Source organism: Tamandua tetradactyla, chromosome 3 (genome assembly GCF_023851605.1).
Source record: "Tamandua tetradactyla isolate mTamTet1 chromosome 3, mTamTet1.pri, whole genome shotgun sequence".
Classification (NCBI taxonomy): domain Eukaryota; kingdom Metazoa; phylum Chordata; class Mammalia; order Pilosa; family Myrmecophagidae; genus Tamandua; species Tamandua tetradactyla.
Window position 1 is genome coordinate 98,941,025 of NC_135329.1, and position 25,813 is coordinate 98,966,837.

Here is a 25,813-nt window from a genome sequence, read left to right on the forward strand (position 1 = left end):
ACAAAGAGATGGTATTCCCATATTAACGAATCCCAGGAAAGAGCAATTATGTGTCATTACTGACACCCCACACAAGGACTCAGGAATATGATCCACAATTAGAGAAGATTACAAATGATTGTTGTTGTTTAAAGTCACCATAGAATTACCCCATTCAAGGGAAGGGAATGAGAGTTTTGTGAAACCAAAAAAAAAAAAAAAAAATGCAGGCAGCAGAAACGTATGCTCTCAGAAAAATAAATTTTAAGTGCTTTTTATTTGATTGGTTGAACATAGGGTATCCAATTTGTCATTTTATGTAGATTAAAAGAAATTGTTACACTGAAAACAATGATGGAAATAGGTAATTTTGGATCTAATGTATTAAATGTGTGAAATAATATGCAAATACATGTAATAAGCTCATCTGAGGTTCTGTTTTACACACATTTACAAAAAGTTAACATTTAAAATTGGAAGTATAACTGATAAGGGTCAACTAGTTAATATCTAGAAAACAGTTTTTTAAAGTGTACACACATTTTAAGATTCACAGTTCAACAGTTCAAAGTTGGTTTCACCTCAGAGAAGGTTATAATGATGCTAAGAAGGGAAATGCTGTTTGGTTACCTTTGGAGAAGGACAGGGAACCAATTCATCCTCTTGAAAAATAGGAGAATAAGGGGAAATGACCTTTTATTCTGCATAACTGAAATTTACCAGTGGGTACTGACTTGCTGATGACAGGAGGTGTCTCTGGAAATTGTTCCTGCTAATAAATCAAAAGAATGAAAGAAAGGAAGGAAGGAAAGGAGGGAAGGAGGGATGGAGGGAGGATGGGAGAGAGAGAGAGGAAAGAAAGAAGGAAGGAAGGAAGGAAGGAAGGAAGGAAGGAAGGAAGGAAGGAAGGAAGGAAGGAAGGAAAGAAGGAAGAAGGAGAGAAAGAAAGAAAGAAAGAAAGAAAGAAAGAAAGAAAGAAAGAAAGAAAGAAAGAAAGAAAGAAAGAAAGAAAGAAAGAAAGAAAGAAAGAAAGAAAGAAAGAAAGAAAGAAAAGAAGAAAGAAAGAAAGAAAGAGAGAGAGAAAGAAAGAAAGAGAGAGAGAAAGAGAGAGAAAGAATAGAGGAGCATTGTTTTCACTCTTGTATGAATTAGTGGTTCTAAGCATTGAGCCTCAGTGGTGGCTGACATCACAAAAAGAATAAGACAAGCAAGTACCATGTTCCTCCAAGAGAGCAGAGCCTACCCTAAGAATTACCAAAGGTGTCAGGCCCAGGTCCCCCCAAACCTCTGGGTTCCAGTGGCTCCCTGCAGGCAAAGTCAGGAGAAGCACCTCTGAGCCACAGCAGGGCTGGCAGCCAACACTGATGAGTCACAAGGTGAGAGCTGGGGGAGCAGTAGATTAAGAGACTCAGAAGACACCAAAATCAAAAATTTAAAATAAGTGTTTGGAGATACACACATGATTGATAAAAGCATAAAGAAATGCAAGGGAGTGATGAGGGCAGGAGTCAGATGGTGGGGTGGGGGCATGATGAGGATGGGCATGGAGAGACCCCAGGTGGGTGGGTGGTGGTTATATGGCTTTCTGTATGTGTCCTGCATTTTACAGTAAAAAGGTTAAACACCACCAACTAAAACTACATGGACTGATTTGGGGTAGGGGTAGGGTGGGGGAGTCTAAAGAACAGAGCCCCTCCTGTGCCCACAGCTGGAGAGACTGGAGGACCGACTTCAGTAAGAGGAGACAAGGTGTCTCCTTGGGATTGTACCAAGCAGACCACTTCCTCTTTGGAAAGTCTCCCAGCCCCACGGATGGTTGAAAGCACAAGTAGGCAAGATAAGAGGCCTCTGTAGGAGCACCCCCTCCTCCCCCATGAATGCTCATCCATTTCTGTAAACTCAGCTTTGCAATCCTTCTGGGTCTGATCATCAGCACACAACCAATGGTCTCCCTCAAGCATTGCTAGTTACCATATTAGGAAAACGCTGTGCTAAATGAACCATTCTGTCTATAAAATCTTGTGCCAGCCCCTGTTTGGGGCTTAGACTTTTAGAGGTGACTCAGCTGAGCCCTGTGCACACAGACTAATAAAGCTTGCATCCTGAAACTTTGGAGCCTCGATCCTGGTTCTTCTGGTGTTTGCATAACATTCCTGGAGATTTGCAGCCTCATTCCTGCTTTCATGCTACATTTCTGGGGGCTCATCTGGGATCAAGAGGCTGGCAATATTTTCACTTCCTTCACCTGCAGTGGCAGCATCATCCAGACTGAAGACCTTACAGAGTTCAGAGCTAGCACCTGGGACCTTCCCTGTCTTTCAGACTCCTAACATCCCTGCCTGGGGCACCCATCACTGTTGGAGTGGCGATGGATCTGGGACAGTTTCTGGAACCAGGTTCCTGAGAGCACCACCCATCTGACTCATAAGCACCTGGGTGTGTCAGTTTCAGCCCACTTGTAAAAGGCTAGGGGAACCTGAGTGGAAGGGGAGTCTGATCACTTCTCAAGACTACCGAGTACCCTTGGTCTCCACTCAGATGACCAAGCAAAATGGAAGTTTTCAGGTCCAGTTCTGGGGAGGGCAGTGTCAGTTGAGTGTGTGCAACTATATGAGTGACAGGAAGTCCTGTGTCATAGGAACCGTGCACCAGGCTGCAATTGAGTTTGAACCCTGCTTTCCTGTGACTCTGCTAAGGGCCAGGCCAGACCAAATGAAGTGACAGTTTGTCCAAAACCCCTTTGTTGTTTGTCTGTAAACCCTCTACTTAATCATTGGTTCTGCCGATATGGGAGGGGAAGCCAGTAAGATACCATTACAGTGCATGATGTCAAATTTTAAGAAAGCGGACTCCTGGGCAACTTAGGAAGCTGTGTGAGCTAGATTGGACCACTTTTGGGGTAGATTGGCCATCTGAGGGAACTTTTGAGTTAGAAAAGGTGAAAGCAGTTTATAGTGTAGTGACAGGGATGCCTGGACACCCAGATTAGTTTCCCTACATCACCACCTGGCTGGAAGTTGAGAAAAAGAAGCCAGGGTGAATAAAGGCTTGCTTCGATGGGCAGTGCCAGGTGTTTCTTGCCCAAGTGGTTGAAAAGTCCTGCAAGGAACCAATCGGCAAGCCTAACATCCTGGTTCTATCCAGTACACCAGAAGAAGAAGGGACGACAGCCCCAGGCCTCGTCCAGATTCCAACACCATCGCCTTGACTGTGGATGAGCTCTCTGACTAGGACAGACCAGGTTCCATATTTTTGGAACCCCAGGAATCTATGGTCAATGTATAATTGGGGGGCAGAACAATGGGCTTCATGGTGGACACCAGTGCTGAGCACTCAGTGATAACCGAGCCTCTAGGGGACGCTTGCCCATTTTTTGGCCAGATAATAGACATAGTGTGTGCCGCCAGCGTAGTGTGGCATAAGCCATTCCTGAAGGCCAGAAAGTGTAACATTGGGGCCACTCTGTGTCACACCAGTTCCTGTACATGCCTGAGAGCCCGCTGCCACTACTGGGATAGGAGGTCCTCAAGAAACTGCATGCCCAAATTACTTTTGGCCCTAAAGGAGAAGCCTCTCTAAAAATTGATGGTCTGCAAAAATCCTACTCTTAACCACATCCGCTGGTGAAGAGTGGCAGCTGCACAAGGAATCTAAAGTGGGAGGGGAGGTCTGCCTTAGCCTGAATTTAGGAACATTTCAAGTATCTGGGGTGAGCACAACCTGCCAGGCTTAGCCAAATATTGCTCCCCAGTGGTAATTGCCCTGAAGCCCATGGCACAGCCTGTGGGAGTGTGACAGTATCTGATCCCTCAGAAGGCCGTCGAGGGGATCCAAGGCCATTTGGTGCAGCTGGATTCTTACCAGATCATCCAACTCGGCAATTCTCCATGGAACATCCCACTGTTACCTGTGAAGAAAGCTCAAAAAAGGGAATTTTGCTTGGTCCAAAACCTGTGAGCAGTCATTGCAGCTGGGGAAACCATACACCCTGTGGTTCCCAATCCATATGCCCTCCTCAGCTTGGTCCCAGGGAAAGCCAAATGGTTCTCATGCTTGGACTTGAAGGATGCCCTTTTCTGCTTCTGGGTAGCCCCAGTTAGCCAGGAAATATTTGACTTTGAGTGGGAAAGGTCCTCTGTGGGAACCAAAAGACAGTATACCTGGACTCAGTTGCCTCAAGGGTTCAAAAATCCCCCCACTATTTTGGGGCAAGCAAAAAAAGACCTGCAATCGTTCCTAGCCAAAGATTACAACTAGACTGTCCTACAATATGTAGATGGTCTTCTACTTGCCGCCGAATCCCTCAGTGACTGTGAGTGAGGGACGGAGTGCCTTCTTTGTCACCTGGACCAGGCAAGGTACCGCATGTCTAGGAAATTTGCCAGCAGCAAGTCAGATATCTGAATTTTTACCTACAACACAGGATCCAAGGCCTAGGGCCGGAGAGTAAGCAGGATGCCTGTGCTATCCCCACACCAACTTTCAGGAAACAAGTCAGGGAGGTTTTAGGGTCAACTGGGTTCTGCAGAGTCTGGATCCTGAACTATGTGGTCTATAAAGTTACAAGGAGAGGTGACAAGGACCCATTCCAGTGGGGGCCCGAACAAGAACATGCTTTCCAGTGTCTAAAGGCAGCACTCACACAGCCCCCAAGTCTAGGCCTCCTGGATGTGGAGAAACTCTTCACCCTGTTCATCCATGAACAGGGAGAGACAGCCTTCAGGGTCTTAACCCAGACTCTTGGATCATGGAAAAGGCCTGTAGCCTACCTCTCCAGGCAATTGGACAACGTAGCACTAGGATGACCTTTCTGCCTAAGAGCTGTCACTGCCACTGCCCTCTTAGTCCATGAGTCTGGAAAACTCACATTTGGGCAGAAACTGACTGTGCTGGTTCCCCATTAAGTCATCAGTGTTATGAAGCAAAAAGGGACACCTCTGGTTGTCAAATGCAAGACTCACCAAGTACGAGGCCACCTTGTGTGAAACCCCAAACTTGTACCTTGGTGTCTGCCAAACCCTGAATCCCACCACCCTGCTTCCTGTCAGGTTGGGGGCCCCAAAACATGACTGCATAGAGACTATGGACAAAGTCTACTCCAGTCGCCCAGACCTGAAAGATCAATTGTTAAAATGTCCTGACATTGATGCTGGAAGCAGTATGGTAAAAGATGGTATATGTTATGCTGGGTATGCAGTTGTCATCCTAGTAGACATACTAGAGGCAGAACCCCTACCCGCAGGAACATCTGCCCATAAGGCCGAACTCATAATGCTCACCTGGGATCTGCAGTTGGTGGCAAGACAAGAAGCCCATATATACACCGACTCAAAGTATGCATTCACAACCCTACGTGTGCATGGAGCATTGCACAAAGAGTGAGGGCTATAATGCCAGGGAGAAAACATATCAAGCATGGAGGCAGTCTGGGTCCCTTCTGCTGTGACTGTCATCCATTACTACAGTCACCAAAAGGGAAACTCCTTAACTGCAAAAGACAACTGCAAGGAGTTGGCACAAACAAGTGGCATAGGGACAGCTGGTGTTCCCTCCAGAGTCCAGACTACTCTTTGCTCCCCTCATCCCCCACCCATTACAGTGGTGAAGAGAAAAACCGAACTATTCCAAGTGAAGGGAACTGGCTAGTGAGGGAAGGAAAAAAATGCCGTGATGGATGGTGGGTCCTATGCAATGGATGCATTGCTATCCCCAAGAACCTGGCTTGGCCCCTAGTGAAAAGTGTCCACCACCAAACTCACTTCAAAGAGAAAGATCTCACCACCTGTCCAAACATTCACCTCTACATACCCAAGCTCCCTTCCTGGGTAAAGCTGGCATGCAAAAGATGTGTTATCTGCCAAAGAAACAATGTCAAACAACCCAGTGTCAGGTTGGGAGGACTAAATAACCAGCTAGCAGGTCTAAGTCTGTCCAAAGACTTATAGGTGAACTTCACAGAGCTGCCGTAGGTTCATGGATATCTCTGTCTCCTGGTATTCCTCTGCACCTTCTCAGGGTGGGTAGAGGCATACCCTACCCACTCAGAAACAACCCAGGAGGTGGTGCAAGCCCTCCTAAAGGACATCATTCCTTGATACGGAATGCCACTTACCACTGGCTCTGACAATGGCCCTGCTTTTGTAGCCAAAACCTTCCAAAAGCTAGCAAAAGACTTGTGGATAACTTGGAAGCTCCACACTGACTATTGGCTTCAAAGCAGCAGAAAAGTAGAATGGATAAATTGAACTCTAAAGGGATAATTGCAGAAAAATCTTCCAAGAAACAAAACTGACCTGGGTATAGATACTCCCTATAGCTTTGTTTAGAATTAGATCTGCCCTGAGAAAGAAAATAGGTTTCCCCCATTTTGAACTAGTTTATGGAAGGCCACCAAACCTTACCAGTGTCTTGCAGGGAAACTTCATGGAAATTCGAATTAAGCCTAACCCAACACTTGGTTCAGCTGGGACAGGTTTTAAATGAGTTGAAAGGGAAAGCATTAGAGCCTTTCAGCATCTATGCCCCCATTCCCATACGTGAATTTGAACCAGGGGACTTGGTATGGGTAAAGGACTGGAAAAAAGGCTCCCTCCAGTCTCAATGGAGAGACCCTTACTGTGCTGTTTTAGCAACCCCAGCAGCTGTCAGAGTTGCAGAAATCATCCTGTGGATTCACCACTCTCAGGTCAAGAAGGCCACCACAGATGACCCCTGGGAGTGCACCACTGATCTTGAATACCCAATATGCATTATCCTCCAGAAGCCACTGTGCCCTTCTCCATCACAGCTAAGATCAGCTGACCAGCCCATAACTGAGGCCTGAATAACTGTCATTGCCTGCTCTAGCTCACCAGAAGCAGCTAGTCCATGCATGGCTGAAGCCTAAGGAGATCTCCAATCCTTGCTTCAGTCACCCCAGAACCTGACTGATCTATGTATGGCCGAAGATTGAGGAATCAACACATGAATATCCTGGCTTTCCAGGTCGATGGACTTACTGTCTTTTTCTTGCTCTTTGCATTTGTTGTTCTTTTAGCAGTCTTAGTCCTCCTAGGAGCAGGATGCCTGGAGTTCTTTCCTGAGACCAACTTCACTCTAACCTCGTGGGATCTTTCCTACCCAGGTCCTCTGTAACTGCCACCATGTTCCTCACCCTCAAGAGCTTGCTCAGTGTCCCCATGGCCCCTTCAAAAGGGGACAATGGCTCCAGGCATGGCTCCAAACTGTTTGCTCTGGGGAGGAGGTAATAAACACCATGGTGTACTACCTCCACGCTTCCTGCCTGGGTCAGACTTCAACCTGAAATACCAAATCTGACCAGGTACTGGAACAATGTACATACCCCCTGTCCTTGGCAATCCCTGGCTGGATTTTACTGGCTATGTAGGAAAACAGCCGACAAGCAGCTGCCTGCCAGATGGACAGGATCCTACACCATCAGGACCATTTGTCCAGCTTTCTTTTTGGCCCCCCTATCCTGAAATAGCCAGCTCAGGTACCTGCTACAGGCACTCAGCAGAGAAAAATGGGGGATGGAGGACAACATCCAAACAGGGATTTGGGAGGATTATGAGTGGCTCCCAGAAAAATAATCCAGTATTTTGGGCCCAGCACCTGGGTTCAGGATGGGTCAGGGGGATATCGAACCCCCATCTATATGCTCAACCGTATCATCTGCCTCCAAGCAGTTCTGGAGCTAATAACTAACAGAACTTCATGGGCACCAGAGGCCTTAGCTGATAACCAGGACTGGATCCAAGCAGCTATTTATCAAAACAGGCTGGCTCTGGGCTATCTCCTGGCGAAGGAAGGAGGGGTCTGTGGAAAGTTTAACTGGACTGACTGCTGCCTCCAAATAGATGAACAAGGAAAAGCTATTAGAGAAATAACTAATGAGATGAGGAAACTAGCCCATGTTCCCATACACACGTGGAAATGGTGGAACCCAAGTGATCTGTCTGGAGGTTGGTTCTCTATGTTTGGGGGATTCAAAACCCTGACTGCCAGTGTCCTAGGCCTGCTGGCTATATGTGCCTCCTCATCCCATGCTTCCTGCCACTCCTAATAAGCAGTTTACAAAGTTCCATTGAGGCCCTAGTGGAAAACAAACCTTGGCAAAAGTCCTGGCTGTATGGAAATACCAGTACCAACACCTAAAACAAGAAGAAAATGAGGTGTAAGTGATGCAACTGCCCACTGATTTGAGCAAACATCAAAGGGGGGAATGCAGTAGGCAGGCCCCTGGCAATAAGCAGGACTCCTGTTTACTCAGGCCACTTCCTCTTTGGAATGTCTCCTAGCCCCAAGGATGGTTGAAAGCACATGTAGGCAAGTAAGAGGCCTCTGTAGGAGCTCCCTCCCCAATGAATGCTCATCCACTTCTGTAAATTCAGCTTTGCAATCCTTCCAGGTCTGATCTCTGGCATTCAGCAATCATCTCCCTTGGGAATCACTAGTTACCTGTGGAGAGCCGCCTCCCGGGTCGGGCCTAGTGGACACGCCGCAGCCTGCCCTAGAGTTCCCCCCACCCATCGAGTGAGCCAAGATGGCGCCCGCATCCTGCCTCCGCGTATGACGTACGCGCCCGCCTGCCCTGTCTACCAATCACCCTTGTATACGTGGCGTTAGCCCATTGGGTTTGGATTTTGTATATAAAGGCGTTACCCGGACGGGGAGGGGAGACGACCCGCAGGGAGCCGTACCTGACGGCCGCATAGAGGTTGCTCCCCCGTGGGGTATTTTAGCCCGCGCGGAACCTGTTACAAAGAATGCAAGCTTAGCTCCAGTAAAAGTCTGTGCTCACAACCGCCGCGTGTTCCGGACTCGTGTCTTCACCAAGGTTAGTCTGTCTGCGTCTATCTCTCTCTCTCTCTCTCCGGCCCGGCTCTCGCCGGTTGGGCCTCCTGGTGTGTCGGTCTGCCGAACAGCTGAGGCGTCGTGCGGTCCCGAGGCCAGTTCCTTTTCTTTCTGGGTCAGCGTTTCCTTTCGGAGCGCAGCGCCTCTACCTGTGTCCTCCGCGCGGCTCGCCGCCCTGGGGCCCATGGTGGGTCCTGCCGGACGTCTGCAGGCGGGGTCGGGCCGGAGACCCGCTGCCTGGAGCGGACCGGAGGCCGCCGGGCGGGAGGAGCGCGGCGCCTGGGCCCGTCGACCCGGGAGCTCTTCGTTGCACCAGCGAGGCAAGGCACGGGACGGCAGCCAGGCCCTGAGCTGAGTGAGAAGTCGCGGACAAGTGGTGGCCCGTACGGGGAATCTCTTCGCTCGACCTGCTGGTGAGGACGCGCTTCTGGAGTTCACGGTAGTCTTTTCGCGCCTGATCACCGCGGAAAGGTGAGTGCCGCTTGTTACGCGAGAGCTAAGGGCCGCGGGTTTTCAGGTAGCCCCGGTGACTCGGGAGAGCTCCCCGAGTGGTTAGAAGACAGCGCCGACTGCAATCATGGGGCAGTCAGAAAGTTCGCCTCTGTTAGCTCCGCTAAGAACCCTCTTGAAACAGCGGGGTATCTCAGTTAAGAAACGTTCCCTCCTACAAAAATCTTTCTAACCTGTCTTTGCCTTTTCAGTACAATTGCAGTGACCCAGGGAGAAAACCATGACACGTTCCTCTGGGGCCTGTGGCATCATCCTCCGACGCTGGCCCCATTCTCTGCTGGGTCTCCCGCCTCTCCTGTGCTCTTCACTCGTACTCAGTCTTTAAGTCTCTATCATTTGCCGTTGACTTCAAATATTTCATCTATGACCTTTAATGAATCCTTCCCCCTTACTGACGATACGCTGATCCTTTCCTTTGCTAATCTCTCTGTGAGTAATTGTTCCTGCCAAGACAACACAAGCAATGTCTGTGCAACCGGTTGCGATCAGGTGACTTATGGAGTCTTGCTGGAATTCCTTAACACCTCAGACAGTTTGCAACAGTCCTGTGAGGGATTGCTTAGTAAGAATCAAACAAAAAGATGCCTCAAGTTTTCTGGTTTTAGACCAACAGTCTGCAACTGTTCTCGAGATCCAGATGCCCCGCAGCCTCCTCTCCCCTCCTGCGGGCATGATCTGCCCAAGGTAATTACTATGCAGGAGTTCTTCTGGCACCGCGGTATGTCCGTGATACGGCCATTTCTATTGAGTGAGGATTGGTGGCTCTGGTCGGTGCGCCCTCACTTGCGTAATTTTACTGCAATAAACAAAGCACCTAACGGAAGTGAGTGGAGCACCTTAAACCAATGTCGAGAACCACTGGTCAACCCTTTAACCTCTCGTGTCCACTAGGCCCGACCCGGGAGGCGGCTCTCCACAGTTACCATATTAGGAAAATCCTGTCCTAAACAGGCCATTCTGTCTATAAAAATCTTGTGCCAGCCCCTGTTTGGGGTTCAGACTTCAGAGGTTAGTCGGCTAAGCCCCATGTGCACAGACTGATAAAGCTTGCTTCCTGAAACTTCGGAGCCTGGGACCTGGTTCTTTCGGTGTTTCACGTAACATTCCTGGAGGCATGCAGCCTCATTACTGGTTTAGAGCTACAGGATTAAATGTGATAATCCATGGAAAAGGCTGGATGAGGGGCCTGGTGTCAGGGAACCCCTTCCCTCAGTGAAGCTGTTATCAGAAAAAAAAAATAGTTTCAACCTAGTGCAATGACATAGTAATTTCAATATGAGTATCTAAGCATGGCAAAAGTAGTTCAATATTATTAAAGTAAAGAAGCGTGGCTGAACATATACAATATTGATCAAAATGTTTAATTACTTAAACAGCTTTGTTTTCTTCCCAAGGGATTCAAAACAAACTAGTCTCCCTGACATTTTCCTCTGAACTGAACAGATTATACTCTGAGCTATTTTGGTGTCAAATAAATGTAAATGTTAATATAATGTAGTTATGTTTGTTTTATAAATATGCAATTAGGCTTCATATATAGCATTTATGTACAGCTTTAAGGACATTTACCATCTTTATTTATATGCATATAAATAAAGTCATCTTTGCAGCATTGGCCACGACTATGTTGGGTATAATCTAAACTTATTTTTAATAAACTTTTATTTTGAAATCTTGTAGATTTGCAGAACAGTAGCAAAGACAGAACAGAGAGTTTCAATATTCTACATAGCCATATTCAGTGTCCTCTGAAGTTCTCATATTACATTTCCATTGTGCATTCGTTAAAACGAAGAAATCGAAATGGGTATATTAGTATTAACTAGTCTCCAAACGTAATTTGTATTTCACCTGTTTTTCAAACAATGGTCTTTTGTTGTCTCAGGAGTCAATCCATGGAACCACATTCCAACAAACTATCATGTCTGCTTAAGACTCTGCCAATCTGCAAGCAATTATAACTATTTCCACATTATTGTGACATTGGAAGTTTTGTGGAGTGCTTGTCAGTATTTTGCGGGCTGTCCCTCAAATTTGAGTTTGTCTGCTGTTTCTCAAAATCAGGCTAGTGGTATAGTTTTGGGGAAGAAGATCAGAAGGGCAAAGAGCTCTTTTCAGTACATCAGATCAGGATTATCATTGCTTGGTGATTATAATGATGAAGAAGTGTGCTTATGTTAAAACAATTTGGAAATTTGAGGCCATTTTGGAAATTGATGGAGCCTCTTAAAAATATACTTTGAAATAGTCAAACTTACAAGTCAGTAGCAAAAAAGTACAACATCCATACAGAGAACTCCTACATACCTTCCATCCAAATACCCGAATCCACCAAACTTTAACATTTGCCACATTTATCATATTATTCTATCTAGCTATCATCTATCTTATATCTATCTAATATCTACATTTCATCCATCATATAACTATCTATTTATCTGTTTTTTAAACTTTTGAAAGGAAGTTGTTTATACCATGTTCCTTGAACACTTAATACTTCTATGTACATTTCCTTAGGGAATGTACCAATTCAACATATGTAAACAACTGCAGTTCAGTTATCAATCCAATAAATTTAAAATTGATATAAAACTTACAGTTTTATTCTAATTTTTCTTGTGTTTCAGTAATGTTTTTCTGGACATTTTCTCATCTATTACTATATCCAGAATGGGATCATGTATTACCTTAATTGTCATTGTTACTTTTGTCTCTCTTTTATAATTGTGGAAACATATATATAACATACAGTTTCCCATCTCAACCACTCCCAAGCATATAATTCAGTGGGATTAATCACATTTGCAATGCTGTATTACCCTCACCACTATCCATCCATTACCAGAACTTCCCCATCACCCCAAATGAGAGTCCTTCACTCATTACTCATTAACACCCTATTGCCCCTCTCCAGCCCCATTCCTGGTTACCGCTATTCTTCTCTCTGTCTCTATGAATTTTTATATGCTACCTATTTCATATACATGGACTCATACAAACTATCCCTTCTTGCCTGACATTCGCTCAACATGTTATCTTCAAATGGTGGCATATATTAGAACTTCATTCCTTTTTATAATATTTTATTTAATTAGAGAAGATAAAGGTTTACAGCAAAAATTAGAGTTCACATTATCTCCCCTCTCAAACTCAGTTTTCCTTTGCATTAGGGTGTTACAAATACATTTGACAGTCACAACCCTCAAAAAAGAAAAAGAATTGGTGTTTAATGTTACAATTATAACTTGAGGGAGAATCCTAAATAAAGAAATTTTCAGAGTAGAGAGTGTTTGTTGAAGGCTCCACAGAAGGAGTGGTATTTAACTGAGTCTTAAAAGTGTGCCATTTTTGCTAGTTTGAAGTAACGAAGGATATTGCTGGCAGAAATAGCAAGAGGAGGAAAGGTCCCCAGAGGTGAGAAAGTCCTAATATGTGGCAGACATTCGAAACATTTAAAAGAGCTCAAGACATAGCCTGAGAAGCTGCTATGATGGTCTGAGAAAGGACCTTGCATGCCAGGCAGACGAGTTAGCACCTTTTTAGTTACCTTAGACCATAGGAAGCTATGCCAAGGAAATTTGAGAGCCCATTGATAAATCTCTGAAAATTTTGTTTGTAGATTGGGATGTTTTACATATATGGAACTAATTTGAGAATTAAATGCGAGCCTACCCCAAGTGCCTAGCACAGTGTCTGGTAGACGTTCCTAGTATGGGGTAGATACTCCCTCCACTTGGTTCTCCACCTTCCTCCCAACGAGACTGCTAGTCCATTGGAAGCAAAGACCCTTGGATAAGAGGAACGTTCTTCATGAAAGACAGATTGTTTTTTTAAGAGGACATGCAAAATTTAGTTTTTGCAGTAATTTCACTCAATTTTGAAGGAGGATAAAAACAATTGTGAGATTCCATATCAGTGCTAAGAGTACTCTCTGGTTTTACAAATCAGCCATTCTTTATAACTTTTCATGCAGTCTCTATTGAATAGAGAATTTAAAATCCTATGTCAGCAAAACATTATCAAGTACTAAAATGAACCAGCAAAGGAAGACATGGTGACTCCTCAAAAGGTCTAAAATACGATAGATTCTAATCTTTCGTGGATAATTTAAAAGAGTCATCGTGTGTGATGTTAAGGTAATGAAGTAGATGACCTCTCTATATCCTTTCCAGACTAGAAATTGCATAATAATGTATTCTAATAAGTGCATTTACTACTTATCAAGTCTTTGTAGTTAATGAGGCTTCTTGCTGAACTCTATGTTTTTAATTTTTTACTGTAGAATTAAGAATAATTTTACTTAGAAATTTAATCAGTTGTAAAATTGGTACTAAAGTATTTTAAGCAGAAAAGGTTACCAACACTTTTTTTTTCTGATTTTCAAGAAATACATACTAAAAATTTAGAAATACAAAAATACCCAAGGAAGAAAAAATTATCACCTCTAATGTCATCACTTAGAGATGCTTCTGTTGAATTATTTGGCATCTTTTCATCTATTATATTTAGGAAATGAGGTCAAATTGCAGGCAACATTCACATTCACAACAAGCCCTGATACGACTTATCCTCCAAAGTCCCAACCTGAATTTCCACCCCTTCTTCAGATATCACTCTTATCCCATCACATATCAAGTGTCTTTTAGGCCATTTTACAATTCTGTCCACCACCTCTATAATAAAGGCCAGTGAATAGTAGGGGTGAAGAAGGAATTTTTTTTAAAAATCAAACTGCATTATTCTCCTTCTCCTATGCTAATGCTTTATGCACCTTTAAATGCAGTCTATAGAAAACTATCCAAAAATGTTCAGTGAATAAAATAGTATAAAATAAAACAGAGAAGCCACTCAGCTATCCAATGCATAAACATCAAGGCTGTACACAGCCCTTTAAAAAGTATGCATTTCAAAGTAAAGAATGGAACTATTCTGTAAATACTTCCATGCAAAGCAATGCACTGTACTTTATTGCATTAGTGATGGCAAACATTTCACTCAAAGACTTAATTTTGAAGCAAACAGATTTTAAAATGTGTTATATATTTTTCCAGTAAATTAGAGAGAATGTTGAAAGAAGTACAGGTCTAAATCATAGGCAAGTTTGGTACAATGTGTGCTAGCAATTACCAGAATAATCAAAATATTCAAAAGTATAATTGTCTTTCCATTAGGAAGTTATCTTTTGAGTTATCTTTTGCATAAGGAAAGTAAGATGTTCTGCTAAAAGGTAGGCACTTCACCATAGCATATAGGACTCTATGAAATAGGTATTTGCTCCAAGGTGATCTTTGTTTCTGTCAAATAATCCACTATCTTTTTTTCTTTCTTTTTTTTTCCATTATTCAACATGCCTGAGATAATCATTACATGATGCGGGTGCTGTTGTGGGCTGCTTGGCGCTGTCCGTGGTGCTGAGGACTATATATGCACCTCATTATATGTTTGAGGTAAAGAATATTATACAGATTTTACAATTGAGGAAAAGAGATTAAACCATTTACTTATACCACAGCTAGTGAGTGACACCACATAGTCTACCTTCAAGGCCATGATAGTTGATGTCTGTTTAGATATCCTTAATAGTATTCCTTAATAGCATTTTATCCCAGAACTGGTATTTGTCACTAACATAATTCTCATATACTTTTTTTTTCATGTTGGGGGATGGTGGATATGTTAATTAATTAATTTTATTATGGTAATGGTTTCATCTCTGTATACGTACGTCAACATTTAAGAAATTGTCCATTTTAAATATGTGCACTTTGTTAAATTTCAATTAGGCCTCCATCAAATGGTTAAAATTAAAGTACATTTTTTAATATAGCATGAGAAACAGGACATTTAGATGAAATACAAATAGTCTCAATCTGATTGGCATGAATATATTAAAGGAAATCTTTTCTTGGTATCAGATGTGTTTGTGCAGCATCAGGACCAACTCTGATAAGCATAAACATTCAATGAGCATAGTACAATTAATGGTCAGAGTAGCATCCTGGGAACCTGGAGATAGGAAAGAAAACAGGAAGAAAAATTTGCTCTATTTCATATTGGTCGTCAGCTTATTATGGACATTGTTTTATAACCTCTGAGGAAGATGGAGAAGGAATGAAAAGGCTAGATAGAAATCTCTTTCATCCATGTAACAAGCATATATTAATAGCCCAACAATAGGTCAAGATTTGTGCTAAATGGTGGAGAAACAAGGTGCATAGACACAATCCATGTTTTTCTGAAGCCCTACAATAGAAGAAATGTTGCATGCTGAAGGAATACAAATAAAGGACACCTATCCAGCCACTGGTAGAGGTGAGTTGTGGTGGGATAATTTACTAAAGGAAATATCTTGAAAACTTAGTAATAAATAATTTGATTAAGAAGGTGGGAAATTGCATTCCCAGCAGAGGGACAAGTATGTGTTCAATATGAAGACACTATGGGGGAATTTCAAACATTTCATATGGCTTTAGCATGCTGAGGAAGAGATGAGCAAGGATGAAATTAATAGAAAGAAATGAGGTTATAAGTGATCAGAAGGAATTCTGTACATTGAAGCATTTGGATTTTATTCTGAATAATTAGACATGGTACAAAATTTAAGACAAATTGAACTTTTAAGATTCACTTCAGTGGCTTCTACATACTTTTTCTATAATTTTGTGGTTTTTGAAACATATAACAAAATGTTCAATGGAAATATATTTTAAAATAATTATAACAGAGAAACCAGATTGTAGAGAGAAGGTGCTAAGAGCTCTAGGATTTTGTTTCACCACTTAAAACCAATTGGAAGTGTGAAATGTTATGAGTGTCTGTTGTAATGGAATCAGTTTTCTTAAGGGAATAATATTGTGTAGAGTTTTCCAAAGTCTTAGAATTATGGGAAAATAAAATACTCTCCAATTCCATTTATGGATAAGAAAACTTGGAATCAAAGAAAAGCAAATTTCCCAATATCACATAGTGAATTATTGAGAAAACAATAACTGCAACACCCAATTAGTACATCTCAGTCCCAAACTCCTAATGTTTTACAGGCAGCCTAGTCTTCTATTCTTTTAATACAGTTATGGGAAAAATATTATTGATGTGCATTTGAAAATTTACCATCTGCAGTTTTCAATGTATAAAATTATATGAATCTGTTTAAAAATGCAGCATGATTTGATTTCTGGAGCCTGATCATGCTAAAAAAATGTAACATGAGAAGCTTTGACAAGATTGTATGGTAGCTTTCCCAACAGTCTTTATTATATGGCGGCAACAAAATCTATACTGAAAATGTACCTAATCATGAAAAATTGAAGCATTCATAAAATATGCATAGGCTTCTTGTTCAAAATGCTAGAATTACCTTATTTTCCCCAAAAAAGCCTATTACAGTGATAGTTTAAAAGTATACAAAATGATACTAGTAATACTTAGAAAAGGGGTTTTAGGGGCATCAGAAAGTTGCAGAAGAATAATATTGACAAGTTTCTGACAAATAGAAATCAAATGGAACCATATTAACACAGAATCCAGGGGAGAAAAACCACAGCTAAAAACATTCATTGAAAAATACAGCAGATACAGTGGAATAAGTTTTTCTCTGTCCCCAAACGAGGCTTAGAATTTTTTGGTTCAGAATTGGCAAACATGAACTGCCCTTTAGGTAGTAAGGAGACAAATATATTTTCTAGAGTAATCTGTGACATTAATGCCTCCAAATCCTCCCCACCCCCATAAAAAAACAGAATGACTGGGAGCAGTGGTATACAGCTGTAGAAAAAACATACAACTGTTCTCTCAAGAAGTTGACTTATTTTCTTTGAGTGCATCTTGGAACATAGAATAAGAGTTGTGAACCTTGCATTCCTTATGTAAGTATTTACAGGTTAGATCTTCATGATTAATTACTTACCAGCCACACAAATCAAAAAATAAATCTTGCTATGGCATGTCCTGCTTAATTTCACAGAATTCACTGTCAACTCTCTAGTTTAGGAAAAAGGAGGAATATTGAGAAAAGATGCCCACAAAATAAGAAATTAAACTTGTGCCAGCTCCAGTAACTACCAACCTCCTTCATTATTTAAGATGGATATGCAACAAACCAACTGCACAAAAGAGAGGAACTAAGATAAAAGAATGACTATTGGTAAGGATAAGGTTGGATATGCTGCAATAATAAACAAATCCAAAATATGAAACTAACATTTGATCATTTTTAAAATTGCTATTATTATTGTGGCAGAAGAAAAATAGATTTCATGCACAAATCAATAAATGCATAGTCTAGATGTGATGCATTGTTTCCCCTAAGAATACACAAACAAGAACCAATTATATGATTCCACCCACAAACAGAAAGGAAAGTAAACAGAGTCTCAAACTTATTGATATGGATTCATTAAATGAATTCATTAAATGAAAGATTTGCAGCATGCGTTCAGGAGGTAGAGAATTGAAATCATATGGCGAGCTGTGCTGATGATCCTGGAAGAAATAAATATTTCAGAAAATGAAAGTGACTTAAAAATTCTAATGACTCTTTTTTATCAAGAATTGTCAATATATTAATTATATCCATGAAACAAAATGCAAGTGTTATGCATATCATAAACAGGGTATAAAATAGATTTTTGAAAATTAAAATAATGTTAAAATTATATAGGTACATAGATATAAAATCCAGAAGCTACAAGATAAAGTAGAGCAAATCTTGCAAATAGCAGAGGGTGTGTGTGTATGTGTGTGTGTGTGTGTGTTCTGAAAGAGAGAGAGAGTCCATGCACATGAGAGAGAATTAGTTAGCAGCAAAATGGATCAGTCCAGAACTTTCAACATCTACCCAATAGGAGATCCATAGAAAGGGAAAATAAGAAGTGGAAAATGCCAATGAACGATGAGCAAACTAATTTCTTTGAATTTTTGTGGAAAGATGGAAATATTCATAATAAAAACTCTTATTAAGGACTGCTGAGAAGGATGAATGATAAAAGTATCACATCTAGACATATCCTTGCAGATCTTAAAAACACTGAGAATAAAGAGAAGATCCTTTCAGAAATTTTTGTTTGTTGGTTGATCAATTTAGGAATTGTGTTTCTAGTGAACTTTTTACCTACAGCTTGGGGGGACAGAAGACAATAAATCATGTTCAAATTGAAGGGGAAATATTATTAAAACTATAATTCTATACCCTCGTAAACTGTTAATTAAATTTAATGGCAGAAGTAAACATTATATGCTATGAATGGACTTTGAACCCTGTCTATAAAAATTACTTGCGTAAGGGGCGGGCAATGGTAGCTCAGGGGCAGAGTTCTCACCTGCCATCCCAGCAACCTGGGTTTGATTCCTGATGCCTACTCATGCAAAACAAAAGGAAAAATTACTTGAGTAAGTATAAGAAAGAGAAATGTATCTAAGAAATAAGAAGGCATGGTATCAAGTAAATAATAAACCATAATTTCAATGCAAATAAATCCTCAAATAAGACTTGAATTATAGGACTAAGAAGAATTGACTTTACAAAGGATATATTCAAGAAAGTAGTCTGAAAATATAACTTTTATGAGCAAGAAGCTGAAAATTCTTAGTGATGTGATAAAACACATATTTGTCTTTCCACAAAGGAAACAAAAGAAATACAATTCATAAAATTCAGTAAAGTTAAAAAAAAAAACTATAAGAAAACTATGGTCTATATATGAAAAAAAGCAACAAATAAGACTTGTGTTTTAGAATTCATGGCTTTGAGGTAGTCCATTTCACCTAGACACTTAAAGCATCATCTTTCAACAAGAACAGTTTATCTAAGAAATCAAATAATATTTAAACAACTAATATAATATAAATGTTAGTTGTGTTTTTTTAACAAATAATCAACCTATATGCAAACACAGAAGGCTTAATTATTATATGAAAAGCAAATGTTATAAACTTTAATCATCCTTATACTAATTTTTTACAATTTTATATTATAAGAAGTCAAGAGAATTTGGTCAGACATGATAGAACAAGAATTAATTAATAAAAGATAAAGTAGTTAATAAAACAAAAATAATTTAGCTGACTATACTTGATAGAGAAAGAAGGATGTTGGAAGTAGAAATAATGATGAAATGCTACTATTTTTTTACTACCACAGGAATAATTATTATGGAAAGAGGCTTGAGAAAGGAAAATTGTTTGGCAGTTCCTCAAAAGGTGACTCAGCTATTCCATTCCTACATGTGGAACAGAAATGAAAGCGTAGGAACATCCAAAAAACTTATACATCAATGTTCATAGTTGTCCCAAAGTGAAAACAACCCAAATGTTCATCAGCTAAATAGAATGTGGTAGATCCATAAAAAAGAAATAACATGGGTAAACTTTGTAAACATTATACTAAGTACAAAAAAAAAAAATCCAACAAACAATTGCCTTTTCAGTCTCCTACTGCTACTGTAAAAAATTACCACAAACTTAGAGGCTTAAAAATCACAAATCATTATCTTATAGTTTTAGAGGTCAGAAGTCCCCAAACAATGTTGTTGACAAAATGCCAATCTTTCTGGAGGTTTTAGGGAAGAATCTGTTCCCTTGAATTTTCAAGCTTCTGGAGGCCACCTGATTTCTTGGCTCCTGGATGTGTCACTGCAACCTCTGATTCCATGATCACAGTTTTCTCTCTTCCCATTTCCACTGCATATTAGCATCTCATGGGAAGGCACATGGCAATGTCTGCTGAGCTCTGCCCATATCTAAGCATCTACTTTCTCTGTAGACACTTCAAGCATCTCTGAACATCTGTGTCTCTGTCAGCTCTGAAGCAATTGTTCTTCAAGACTCTGCATCTGAGGTTTCTCCAAAATGTTTCCCATTTTAAAGGACTCTAATAAACTAATCAAGACTCCTCTTGAATGTATGGGGTTACATCTCCATCTAATCAAAAGGCCATACCTACAGTTGTGTGTGTCACATTTCTACAGAAAAAACCCAATCAAAATTTGCCACCCTAAATATTAGGTCCACAAGATTGCATCAGGATTAAAAGATGGTATTTCTGGGAATACATAATAGTTTCAAAATTGTACAGCTCCTCAGTATTTTTCTTCTGCCTTTTCAGGAACTCATGAGACCCACAGAAAAAGGGAGAGTTTTCTTTAACTGAGAGGAACCAGGGATATGAGTTCTTATTAGACAGGATAAGACTGGATTTCCTCCTATGTTGTTCTTCCCTAGGGAATCACAGCTTGGGTCCTTTGTGATGATTCTCACAACCTACAACTGGAAGTAAAACAATAGCATTTTCAATGGTGATGGGGATCCCCACTTCCAGTAATAGAGAAGAGTGGTATAAAATAGTTGCTGAGGGCAGACAACTTGGTGCTATCAAAACAGCCTAAGAGCAAAGGAAAAACAAATAACCTCTCACTTTTGGTATGCAGTTTGTAGTAAAATACAATGATAGAAAAATCTTGTTTCTTTTCCTGGATTTTCTGTTTCAGTTTGCATCTCTTTTGGCAAGCTTATTATAACAATATATACCTAGATAGCTGACATTCATATGAAAAATTCAAACCTTAATGATATATTTTATGGTATATGATTTGAGACACTCATCCTTGAGTATACATATTGCTCAGAATCATCATTGTTTTGGCATCAAGGTATGATTGATATTAGATATTATACCTAGTCTTTTGTCACCTCTAAAATGCAACTTTGGAAATTGGATTCTTTCAAATCTTTACCAACTGCACGTTATTATCTCTTGAGGAACGACTATTTGGATAATTGGGAACTCTAAAATGTTGATGCAGGGATTTATGATTTGGATAAAATTGCCTTCTGCAACATGAATTTTTGAGAGACTAGAAAAATTCTTATATCCCAAAAAGACTCAGAACTTATGAAGCGTACCAGAATATATTCAGATTTATACTGAGGCTTTATTGCATTTTCATTTAACAGATTTGTGCTTCTTTTGATCTTTGTTCCCAAAACACTCAACCCAGAGCGTACCATATCACACTGAAACATGTGTATTTTCATCCCCAATGAAATACAATGTTTAAAAACTGCACACTATTTTACAAAATGTCTTCTGCGAACTGAAAATAAGATTTTCATACAAGACAACTTAGTCATTTTTGCATTTCAGACACCTTTAATGCTTCATGTTATTTACAGGGCCTGCCATTTAAAGATAACCTCCAGCCCTAGCTTAACTTCTAATCATTGCCCAGGTTGCAGGACCAGGAAAATAGATGGGTTCAACTTTTAATTTTTATAATTCTTCCCTCATCATTTTAACAGTAAATATGCCCTTGTCAAATGGTTAAGATTCATTCCCTGACATGTTCGCAGTTCAGATCATATGGCTGAGTACAAAACACATCCAGATAAAAGACAAAAGGTAAGCTCTCCGTAGAAAAAATTTTTTCTAACATGATGACTTCTCCCCTCTTCTTCTTACAAAGTTAGATATTGATTGAGCTTGCTTTATGTGTGAGCTACCACCCTAAATAATGTGTGGAATTAAAACAAGAAAGAAGCATGATCTCTGACACTGAGAGATCTAAAGAAATACCTTGCCTCCTATGGTGAGATCCACTTAAGATTTACTGGGTGGTTCAATTAATAATTGCAAAAGAGAATCAGAGGGGAGAAGATATCTGTGGACTGGAAAAGTCACATATTTTTGGTAAGTAAGTGTCTGGTTGAACTGAGTCATAATATGAATTTAGGACAAAAATGTAGACTTTTTGGTGGACCAAGGATAATGATGTTTGAACTATTTCTATGCAACATGTATATAAATATAAAATGCATATTAAAACAAAAATTATGTAAGCATTATTCATGCCATTATTTAAAAAATGCAACAAATCACGAAAGTCTTGGAAAATCATACACAAATGGATCCCATAGAATAATGGAAAGGCACAGGTAGATTTAGTGACAGGAATCCCCCAGAGTTAAAAAAAACAATGGAAATAAGGCGTGAGTGATCTGTTCCATATTTTTCTATTTCCAGTAGAAATTTTCCCCATTCTTTCTTTTCTCACAAACGTATCACTCTTGTGTTAATATGTTAACGTAAATTTAGATTCTGAAGAGTACAAAGTCTCGGTACTAAGTTAAACATTGTACATACCAGGAGCCTTCCCTAGGAACTGAAGATTCAAACAAGGTCCCCGCAAGCTGCCATTTGGAGTGAGGTGAAAGCTAGGGAGCTGGTCCTAACCCACTCTTCTTTACTTCCCCAGGTCACTGCTCAAGCAGAGATGCTCTGCTCTGTCTCTCTTTCTGTTTTTTAAAGTTGAATTTCTGCATAATATTGTTTTTGACAAAAGTATTTCATTTTGAAAAAAAAAGTCTAAACATTGATCACTTCCAGTTCTCTCATTTTAAAGATGAGGAGTATGAAAGCTCACAGATATTAAGGAGATTCACAAGGTCACAGCTAAGGATTCAGAAAGAAAATTAGAAAGGGATTAAATTTAGTTTTCAGAGTAGAAAAATCATTTCACAAAGTCACTGTTAAGCTTATCTTTTATTTATTTATTTTTGTCATCAACCCAAAACACCAAAAGAAAGATAAAAATAGTCTTCTTGCGCTACAGCTCAATGCTCATGAGTATGCCTACACATATGTGAGACTGCAAGAAGCTCCAACATGAGTAAACCTGGCGGAAACCCAGAAAATTGCAATAATCAGCTATTTAGATATTACAGTTGGTAATGTGTTTAGGAAATAGATTTATGAAATAATTTTAAAATGAATCTTACCAAATTCACATTCGTGCATATTCTGATAAGGTTTATAGCACGGGAAACATATAAAATTGCTGTAGTATTATGTGCCTGATAGTTTATGGAGTTCTGTTTATCAGTAATTAGATCATGCAGGTTAGTTAAATGAAATACACAAATATCCTAATAAGATTCTTGCTACAATATCCTGTTAACAACTACTAGTCCAGACCACATGCTAATAGATCAGCACTAGAACCCATAGCAGTGATTGTAGTGATGGTAGAAGTTGTAAATTTCGAGAAGACCGATAAAAACTATCCCCTAAAGTTAAAGATGGTAGACTTAACCCACATACTTATCCCTTTTCCTCCCAAAATTCCATAATAAGTAATGACGGCATATGGGAACTCTGTATTTTTGTACAATAAAAAATAAGTAGTAAGGAATCTTAAATGGCATAAACCTAAACAAAGAACACGGGAGAAGGGTGATTCATGGACAAGAGAGGTTGGCAGTTAATGGAAGATGGAAAGGGCATGGGGAGTATTGAATGATGCAGATGCAACCTTGGGCATAGGCCTAGGGAGCTGCAGCCATGTAGGGAACGGCCCCGGCTACAGTATGGGCCACAGCGAGCACTCAGGCTGAAACGATGAGGTGAGCTGAGTGCAAGTAAGGGGCAGTAGTAGTCCACATGTGCATCCTATAGTCAGACATCAATGTCCAGACAAAATGTTCTTCTGCACAGACAAGGTTTTAATATGTGGGGAGAATAAAGCCCCCTTGAGGAGGCCCTCCTTAGTCTGACATTCCAGTGCCCCCAGCACAGCAACCAGTGTCCCTCCTGAGCATGCCGACCTGGGGTCTGCCAGTCAAGCTTACCTGTGGACAGTGAGCCTTTCTATTGCTCCACGTGTTCACATAAACAGGTATGAAGGATCCATGGATTTTTGAGGAAACCCTACAGAATTAAAAGGGCCAAATGAATGAAAGAAAAAAAGACCTGAAGAGAATTGCTTCCAGAAATGTATATATTTTACATATAAATAAAAGCAGGATATTATGAAAAAAAGTCACAGAACTAGATATTAACATTATCATTGTCAAAATAAAACTAACGCTAGATGAGACAGAGAGTAAGATGAAGAAATGTCCAAAAAACATGGAACCAGAAGATGATACAGAGCATGAGAGAAGAGGTGAGGCAAGCAGAGGACCAGCTGGGTGTTTTCCAGTATAGTAGAGACTGAGAAAGAGAGCATAAAAAATGGTGGGGAAGAAAACTATAAAAGGAATATTTCACAAAATTTTCCCAAACTGAAATGATTTGTAGATATTCAAATAAAAAATGCATGGGTGTATGGGTGGTTCAGTGATAGAATACTCACCTGCCATGTAGAAGACCCAGGTTTGATTCCCAGCCATACACCAAAAAAATAAAATAAAATAAAATAAAAGTGTCAGGCAAGATGCAGGAAAATAAAATCAGAATGTTATACTTACCAATTTTAAATTGCAGAATGCTAAGGGTAAAAATGAAGACCTGAGACCATCAAAAGAGATAAAACAAATAGGTGACTTACAAAAGTATGGAAATGGAGTGGCTTCAGCCTTTGTTTCAGCAATAACGAGCACTAGAAGACAATGAAAACTATCCTTAGTGTTATGACAGGAAAAGATTTTCAATCTAGAATAGAATTCTTTAAAACTAAGAAAGTGAGAAGCAAGTAAAACTATTTCAGTCATGCAAAGACTCACAGAATTGCTTTCTATGTACATTGACTTACGAAATTACCTGAGGATATATTCTAGTAAAATGAAAATATTAATCCAGATGAAATGAAGAAGGAAATTCAAGAGAGCAAGAAAGGCAAATCCTGCTGTAACAGCTACAGAGCAGGCCTGGGTGGCAAGCAGGCCAAATGGCAGAAGAACCTGAGAGGGATTTCTCCTGGAAATAAAAGGAGATTCTATGGATTAAGACCTTGGAAAAATTTAAGAGATGACAGTTTAAGTATCTTGCTTGAAGTTGTAAAGATGACCAAAATTAAACCGTAAATTTAGACAGATAGAGACAGACATAGATGTAAAGATGGATAGATGGATAGATTAGATAGAAAGGTGGATTCGATAGACAGATAGATAAGATAATGTGAGGATGGAATAAATCCTGAGATATTTCCTAATCTCTCTTACCAAGAAATAGATGCTAACTACATCTGACATATAAAGTAAGAGCACTACATTATTTAACACCATAAAATTAAGATAGAGCAAAAAGATAGCTGTTAGGTCCACTAAAGGGAATGAGGGAGGAATGTGGGCATCAATGCTTTTCATTGCAAGCCTGCTGCATTCTTGTAATCTTTAGGTGAAGATTGTTCTGATAAAATAAGCAACGATTTTAAATGACCACTTAATGTCTCTAAGACAGGTTTCCCATAAGTAGAAGACATGTTTTCACAGGCCAATGCATTATTGTGGAATGCTCCCAGGTGAAATGGGTCACAGAGTAGAGTCTGATGATCAGGAGAGGGTAAGGAAAGAGCCAAGCAATATGGTGCTTGCAGGCAATGGCTCAGCCTTAGGCTGATCTCCTAAGGTCTTGTCTTGACTAAAAATGAGGGAGCTGGAATTTCATACCCCACTCCAGTACCAATCAGCCTTGGCATAAGGTTTCCCTGGAGGGAAGGGGTAGGGACATAAGCATCCAGACATGATTTGTCTCTTG